This window comes from Arachis ipaensis, chromosome B8 (assembly GCF_059453495.1).
Source record: "Arachis ipaensis isolate K30076 ecotype BB chromosome B8, ASM5945349v1, whole genome shotgun sequence".
Taxonomy (NCBI): domain Eukaryota; kingdom Viridiplantae; phylum Streptophyta; class Magnoliopsida; order Fabales; family Fabaceae; genus Arachis; species Arachis ipaensis.
The window spans coordinates 126,719,708-126,729,124 of NC_142443.1; positions in this window are offsets into that span (position 1 = coordinate 126,719,708).

Here is a 9,417-nt window from a genome sequence, read left to right on the forward strand (position 1 = left end):
ATATCTGTGAGGCTCCATGAGAGCTCACTGTCAAGCTATTGACATTAAAGAAGCGCTTGTTGGGAGGCAACCCAATGTTATCTAATTATATTTATTTATTTTCCATTGTTATTTTATGTGTTCTTTAGGTTGATGATCATGTGAAGTCACAAAAACTACTGAAAAATCAAAAACAGAATGAAAAATAGAATGAAAAATAGAATGAAAAATAGCACACCCTGGAGGAGAACAGTCTGGCATTTAAACGCCAGAAACAAGCATCTGTATGGCGTTTAACGCCAGAAACAGGCACCAAGCTGGCGTTTAACGCCAGAAACAAGCATCTTCTTGGCGTTAAATGCCAGAACAGAGAATGGAAGTAGCGTTTAACGCCAGAAACAGGCAGCAATCTGGCGTTAAACGCCAGGATTGCATGTATAGGGTGTTTTACACGTCTAAAGGGTGCAGGGATGAAAAATCCTTGACACCTCAGGATCTGTGGACCCCACAGGATTCCCACATGATTTGTGGACCCCACAGGATCCCCACCTATTCTTCTCTCCTCTTCACACCTTTCTACAACATTCCCCCCCCCCAAAATAACCTCCACCAATCACCTCCAATTCCCCTCCAAAACCATCATACACCCACCTACACCCACCCACTCAAATTCAAACCATCACTCCTTCCTTTTCACACATCATAAGCACCTTAAACCCCTAGTGGCCGAACCATTCTCACACCTCCATCTCCTCCATTTTCTTCTTCTTCTACTATTTTCTTTCTTCTTTTGCTCGGGGACGAGCAAACATTTTAAGTTTGGTGTGGTAAAAGCATAATTTTTTGTTTTTTCTATAACCATTTATGGCACCTAAGACCAGAGAAACCTCTAGAAAGAGGAAAGAGAAGGCAATTGCTTCCACCTCTGAGTCATGGGAGATGGAGAGATTCATCTCAAAGGTCCATCAAGACCACTTCTATGAAGTTGTGGCCAAGAAGAAAGTGATCTCTGAGGTTCCTTTCAAGCTCAAGAAAAATGAGTATCCGGAGATCCGACTTGAAATCCAAAGAAGAGGTTGGGAAGTTCTCACCAACCCCATTCAACAAGTCGGGATCCTAATGGTTCAAGAGTTCTATGCAAACGCATGGATCACTAGGAACCATGATCAAAGTGTGAACCCGAATCCAAAGCATTGGCTTACCATGGTTCGGGGGAAATACTTAGATTTCAATCTGGAAAATGTAAGGCTGGCGTTCAATTTGCCAATGATGGAAGAGAACGCACGCCCCTACACAAGAAGGGTCAACTTTGATCAAAGGTTGGACCAAGTTCTCATAGACATATGTGAGGAAGGAGCTCAATGGAAAATTGACTCAAGAGGCAAGCCGGTTCCATTAAGAAGGCATGACCTCAAACCAGTGGCTAGGGGATGGCTAGAGTTCATTCAACGCTTAATCATTCCTACTAGTAACCGGTCTGAAGTTACTATAGACCGGGCCATCATGATCCACAGTATCATGATTGGAGAGGAGGTAGAAGTTCATGAGATTATACCTCAAGAACTTTACAAGGTGGCTGACAAGTCCTCCACTTGGGCAAGGTTAGCCTTTCCTCACCTCATATGCCACCTCTGCAATTCGACTGGAATTGACATAGAGGGAGACATCCTCATTGAAGAGGATAAGCCCATCACTAAGAAAAGGATGGAGCAAATAAGAGATGATGGACCTCAACATGAGCATGAGGAGATTCCTCACCATGAAATCCCTGAGATGCCTCAGGGGATGCACTTTCCTCCACAGAATTATTGGGAACAAATCAACACTTCCCTAGGAGAATTAAGTTCCAATATGGGACAACTAAGGGTGGAGCACCAAGAGCATTCAATCATCCTCCATGAAATTAGAGAAGATCAAAGAGCTATGAGGGAGGAGCAATAAAGACAAGGAAGAGACATAGAGGAGCTCAAAAGCACCATTGGTTCTTCAAGAAGAGGAAGACGCCACCCTCACTAAGGTGGACTCATTCCTTAATCTCCTTGTCTATTCATCTTCTATTTTTTGATTTTTGAGTTTTATGTTTTATTTATGTTTGTGTCTTTACTATATGATCACTAGTGTCTAAGTGTCTATGCATTAAAGTTATGAATATGAATCCATCACCTCTCTTGAATGAAAAATGTTTTAATTACAAAAGAACAAGAAGTACATGGTTTCGAATTCATCCTTGAAACTAGTTTAATTATTTTGATGTGGTGACAATACTTTTTGTTTTCTGAATGAATGCTTGAACATTGCATATGTCTTTTGAAGTTGATGTTTATGAATGTTAAATATGTTGGCTCTTGAAGAATAAGGAAAAAGGAGAAATGTTATTTGATAATCTGAAAAATCATAAAAATGATTCTTGAAGCAAGAAAAAGCAGTGAATACAAAAGCTTGCAGAAAAAAAAAAAGAAAAAGAAAAAAAAATAGCGAAAAAAAAGGAAGAAAAAGAAAAAGCCAAAAGCTCTTTAAACCAAAAGGCAAGAGCAAAAAGCCAATAGCCCTTAAAACCAAAAGGCAAGGGTAAATAAAAAGATCCAAGGCTTTGAGCATCAGTGGATAGGAGGGCCTAAAGGAATAAAATCCTGGCCTAAGCGGCTAAACCAAGCTGTCCCTAACCATGTGCTTGTGGCGTGAAGGTGTCAAGTGAAAACTTGAGACTGAGCGGTTAAAGTCAAGGTCCAAAGCAAAAAGAAGAGTGTGCTTAAGAACCCTGGACACCTCTAATTAGGGACTCTAGCAAAGCTGAGTCACAATCTGAAAAGGTTCACCCAGTTATGTGTCTGTGGCATTTATGAATCCGGTGGTAATACTGGAAAACAAAGTGCTTAGGGCCACGGCCAAGACTCATAAAGTAGCTGTGTTCAAGAATCAACATACTGAACTAGGAGAATCAATAACACTATCTGAATTTTAAGTTCCTATAGATGCCAATCATTCTGAACTTCAATGGATAAAGTGAGATGCCAAAACTATTCAAGAGGCAAAAAGCTACAAGTCCCGCTCATCTGTTTGGAGCTAAGTTTCATTGATAGTTTGGAATTTATAGTATATTCTCTTCTTTTTATCCTATTTGATTTTTAGTTGCTTGGGGACAAGCAACAATTTAAGTTTGGTGTTGTGATGAGCGGATAATTTATACGCTTTTTTGTATTATTTTTACATAGTTTTTAGTATGATTTAGTTAGTTTTTAGTATATCTTTATTAATTTTTAAATAAAAATTACATTTCTAGACTTTACTATGAGTTTGTGTATTTTTCTGTGATTTCAGGTATTTTCTAGCTGAAATTGAGGGACTTGAGCGAAAATCAGATTCAGAGGTTGAAGAAGGACTGCAGATGCTGTTGGATTCTGACCTCCCTGCACTCAAAGTGGATTTTCTGGAGCTACAGAACTCCAAATGGCACGCTCTCAAGTGCGTTGAAAAGTAGACATCCAAGGCTTTCCAGAAATATATAATAGTCCATACTTTGCCCGAGTTTAGACGATGCAAACTAGCGTTGAACGCCAGTTCCATGCTGCATTCTGGAGTCAAACGCCAGAAACAGGTTACAAAGTGGAGTTAAACGCTAGAAACAGGTTACAAACTGGCGTTCAACTCCAAGAAAGACCTCTACACGTGTAAAGCTCAATGCTCAGCCCAAGCACACACCAAGTGGGCCCGGAAGTGGATTTCTACATCATTTACTTATTTCTGTAAACCCTAGTAACTAGTTTAGTTTAAATAAGACTTTTTACTACTGTATTCAGAGGTTGGTTCTTCTGGTTCCCCCTCTGGGGCCGAGACCAATGAACTCCATTATCACTTATGTATTTTCAACGGTAGAGTTTCTACACACCATAGATTAAGGTGTGGAGCTCTGCTGTTCCTCATGAATTAATACAAAGTACTACTGTTTTTCTATTATAATTCAAGCTTATTCCTATTCTAAGATATCCATTCGCGCCCAAGAACATGATGAATGTGATGATTATGTGACACTCATCATCATTCTCACTTATGAATGCGTGCCTAACAAACACTTCCGTTCTACATGCAAACAAGCTAGAATGAGTATCTCTTAGATATCTAATACAGGGGACCGAGTCCGAGATATTAGAATCTTCGTGGTATAAGTTAGAACCCATGGACGGCCATTCCTGAGATTCGGAAAGTCTAAACCTTGTCTGTGGTATTCCGAGTAGGATCTGGGAAGGGATGGCTGTGACGAGCTTCAAACTCGCGAGTGCTGGGCGTAGTGACAGACGCAAAAGGATAGCAAATCCTATTCCAGTATGATCGAGAACCGACAGATGATTAGCCATGCAGTAACAGCGCATTGGACCATTTTCACAGAGAGGATGAGATGTAGCCATTGACAACGGTGATGCTCTACATACAGCTTGCCATGGAAAGGAGTAGGAATGATTGGATGAAGACAGCAGGAAAGCAGAGGTTCAGGAAGAACGAAAGGCATCTCTATACGCTTATCTGAAATTCTCACCAAAGAATTACATAAGTACCTCTATCCTAGTTTATATTTCAATTATGTTTTAATTATCAAATCTCCATAACTATCTGAATCCGCCTGACTGAGATTTACAGGGTGACCATAGCTTGCTTCAGGCCGACAATCTTCGTGGGATCGACCCTTACTCACGTAAGGTTTATTACTTGGACGACCCAATGCACTTGCTGGTTAGTTGTGCAAAGTTGTGATAAAGAGTTGAGATTATAATTGTGCGTACCAAGTTGTTGGTGCCATTGATGATCACAATTTCGTGCACCAGTCTACCCAGGAGGTACATTCTCATATGCCCAAGAGGAACAAAGGAGGGGATCCTAACCTCCCACCATCTCGCTGGGGGCAATTTTACAATACCAGGAGGAACAAAGAAGGGGATCCTCACCTTCCACCATCTCCTGGGTCGCACTTTTGAGAAAGAGTGCTCAGGTGCAACATTTATTCCTTTCATTAGCCAGATTCACGATTTAAAAGATATATATATATATATATATATATATATTTATGCCACCTATCTTCTCATACCTAAAACATCACTTTTTCAATCTTACTTCATTCCCAACTTACCTTAATTTCCTATCTCCATTCTACTACTAGAACTATTACTATGATTTGAGGCTAAAAGGAATAAAATAGAGGTTTAGAGGTTCAAGATTGAGCTTTAAAACACAAAATAGCTTTGTTGAAAACAGGGAAGTCACGCGTACGCGTAGACGTGCAAATGGACCATCACACGTACACATCCCTTCATTACGCGTACGCATGGGCACCTAACAGAAGCACTCAGTCGCGCATGGAAGTTTCGCGTACGCAAGCACTCCATGTCACGCGTACGCATAGGCTTTTTCACGTACACATAGCGAGGAGGTAGTGGCGACAGTCTGTGAATGGGGTGTATGCGTGCGCAAAATTTCCATTCCATGCGTACGCGTGGGCCACCCGTACGCATGGGCGTACATTTTTCCAAAAATTTTACTAAGTTGAAAAAGCTGCAGAATTCCAGTTTTTAACCCCAAACTTTCGATGTGCATAACTTTTTTGTTTTAAATCATTTTTCTTCCGTTCTTCGAACGGCATAAACTTCGCAAACCCAATTTTTGTATAAAATAAGTTTGAAATCATTTAGGGGTCTGAAAGCCAAGTTATGGCTCACCAAAGTTCGGCCAAAAACTAAATTTCTCAAAAAGTCCAAAGCTCACTTTTATTAAAATCAAGTTCAATATCCACTCCCTATACCTAAATATTCAGCACAACACAAATCATAACATCTCCATACAACTCTATTATCCACTTACCAAATCACAACCTAAGTTTCTTGCCTCCATCAACAAAATCATCAACATATAACCATGCATACATATACAATCAATATCATCAATTTGCCAACAATATCCACACACCAAGGAATTATGATTGCCAACACATACATAACTTATATCATCAATCAACATCATTAATGCTAAGCATCCAACTTACATAGTCATTCAAAATTATCCTATGGTTCTCTAGCTTAAGTTTTCACATGACATTATATATTAAATACGCGAAACCTAAACCATACCTTGGTCGATTTTTGCGTATTTACCGAGACACCACCAAGGTTCCAAACACAACCCTCAAAGTCCAAAGTCTCCAAAGCAGGGTCTCCCAAGCTCCACCAAAATCTCAATGTCCACAATTCAAGCTCCAATTACATATACACAACCTAATTCATATATATATATATATATACCGCACCCACGGACAAAACATCCCAAGTCCGATAAGTTCTGCAAGCTAAATCGAACCTAGAATGCCAAAATCTCAACATAAAGGCTTAAAATTTTGAAAATTAAAGGGGGCAGAGAAACTGAGGTGAGATTGTGGTTTACCTATAAAATTGTTCTAATAGGTTTGTAGAGCTCAACGTGCTGGATGCGTGGCTGCAAACGGTGCGAAGATCGGAGCCCGGATGGAGGAGATATGGTGGTTTGAAGATGGTGTTAGGGTTATGGAAAGTTTACGTGTTCTTCCCCCTTCCCAAATTGTTGCAGCGTGAAAATGGAAGGAAGGAAGGAAGGGATGGATTCATTTAGTGTTGGTTTGGGTTGGATTGGGCCCTTGGGCCCATTTTGGGCCCGATTTGCTCGGTTCGGTCCGTTTGGCCTAATATTGAGCCAAATTCTTTGAAATTAGTGTCAAAATTCTTGTTTTAATTAGCTCTATCTTATTTTAATATAAAATTTATATTTCTAATTTTCTTTATTAAAATTTAATTTATTGACTAATTATTTACTAATTTAACTGGATTTACACTTATGTCAAAAGTTTTGAGTCGAAAAAGCATCATGGAGACAAAGCCAATGAGGAATTTGGTCTTTTCTAAAATATTAGATTTCCACACTCAATCCCAATTCAGATCATCTCTCTAGTGAAAGCACTGCTTAGCTAGCCAAGAATAACCATCCCGAACACTAGCTATACACCTTGGTGGCAGCAGATTCTCAATACCACCTAATTATCACAGTCTAAAATGTGAAATGCAACCTTGTAAATACATGTTTTACATGATCTGGAATAGGAGTGGCCAATGTATCAAAATTCTAAAGACCATTATTTCACATATCTCAAATTTTAAAATCAAGTTCTGAAATATGGACATATAGAACATTCTCCCCAAGCTTTTCAAATGGACTCTATTCATCATGCCATAGGAATTGGTCAAGACTATTAACACACCAATAAAAATCATCTTTTAACATATTATAAACTTCAACAATGCCCTTTCAACAAAGAGAGACATTCTGTTGCGTTATAGATTCAACATTTGAAGCATTATTCCAACATTAGTCAAGAGTTGCCACACAAGTTTTTAATTAAAACAATATTAACAATGCTTAATTTTTTTTTAAAATTTGTTGGTGATAACAAGTTATATAAAAATTTTTTATGATTATAATATTCTTAGACAACTAAAAAGATTTTATGTAAGAGGATTCAAATGAGTTTAGATACCTGGTGAGCGAAATTGACTTCGCAATATTCGCATAGATAGACCGGCAAGTGCACCGGGTCATCCAAGTAATACTTCAGATGAGTGAGGGTCGATCCCACGAGGATTGTTGATTTGAGCAAGCAATGGCTATCTTGTAGATCTTAGTCAGGCGATTCAAAAAGATGATAGTTGTCACAAAAAACGCATAAAACAGAATAAATAAATAAAACGTTACTAGGTAGATGTGAAATCAGAGATGAGAGAACGGTTGAAGCTTCGAAGATGCTTCTTCCTTCTGGATCAAATTTTCTCACCATCTACTCTAACTTCTGATTGATTCATTCCATGGCAGGCTGTAAATGATTAACGCTGGGTCAGCGGTCATTAATCTCCTCTGCTTCAGATCAAACGCCGGGTCAGCGGTCATCCAATCTGAACGGGGGTGAAGCTCCTACAGTCCATTCCCTTGGTGATCCTACTCAAAGCGCCACAAACAAGGTCGAATCTTTCGGATCAGAGAATGCTGCGTCCTGGTTCTAGCCTATACCACAAAGGCCCTAATCGCTCCGCACCTCGGCTGAACTGATGTCTCGAGAAGTCCCCAACGAAGTTGTGGATTAGCCATCTAAGAGATGTATAATCAAGCTTGTGGTTCAGTACTATCCCGTCAAGGACTCGCAAGAACCAATGTGAATAGGGATGACGGTCAAGTTACACTCCCAATCTATTAGGATGAAGAACAAAGATACATCTTAGAATAGAATCAAGCATAGATTGAAGTTGAATAGTGATATTATTAATCCATAAGAATCAGCAGAGCTCCTAACCTTAACCTAGGAGATTAGTGAATCATACTGTACAATATGATGTTCGAAAGTAAAATCGGAGAAGAAGAAGATCCTAAACAAGGGTGATCTCCTCCTATATATACTAATCTGCTAACTAAGAATTACAGAAATAAGATAAAATAGTCTTATAGTGCGAAAATCCACCTTTCGGGTCCACTTGGTGAGTGTTTGGGCTGAGTTTGAGTGAAGTCACGAGCTAGTGCTCCTTTTTGGGCGTCCAACACCAGAATTCACTTTTTTCATCTAATAATTTTTTGTTATCAATTTCAAGTACAAACAAATATACGTGAGTTTTCACCAATCTCTAATGCAGTATACACAATGACGAATTCTACTATGTAGAAGAGGATGTCATTCTATATGTGTAGAAATGTGGTATATGATATGACTATGTGATAAGTGTCCTACTAAGAGACAGAATCTATCTTTATTTAGTCTGTCTACAAACTTGCTACAGTGTAATTTCACGCGATGAGACTAATAAACAAATATGATAATGTGAGGTATTAGTAGTAATTATATTAGCATAATTATGGGCTTGTAAGTTGAGCCTTTTTGGTTTTTTGGACAAAAGGGTGAGTTTATAATAAAGATACACGTACAATAAAGGCCTAAAAATACTATGTTATGTGTCCTCACAGATTATTTATTATTTTTTTCTTTTTTTTCTCCTTAATTCTCTCTATAATATGCATAGGGCCATAAAATCTGAGAAACAAAATCTCTCTCTTCATGGTTAATTTAGTCTATTAATTAACATATATATTTATTTTTTTTATTTAAATATTATCTAAATAATAAAAATAATTATTTAAGATGATAAATTCTTTAAACTTAATAAATTGTAAACAAAATTTGTGATAGATATATATAACAAAATATTTTTGGAACAAAATTATTACACCAAAGTAATTTCAATTTTGGTATATATAGTAGATTCTTTATCTACATTTTCAAACAAAAAAAATTCCTCAAAAAGTAAAAAAAAAAAAAAGAACTTCTAATTCATTTTCGTGATTTTTTTTTCATTCTAATATGAAATGAAATGTTTTCTTCTTCTCAAT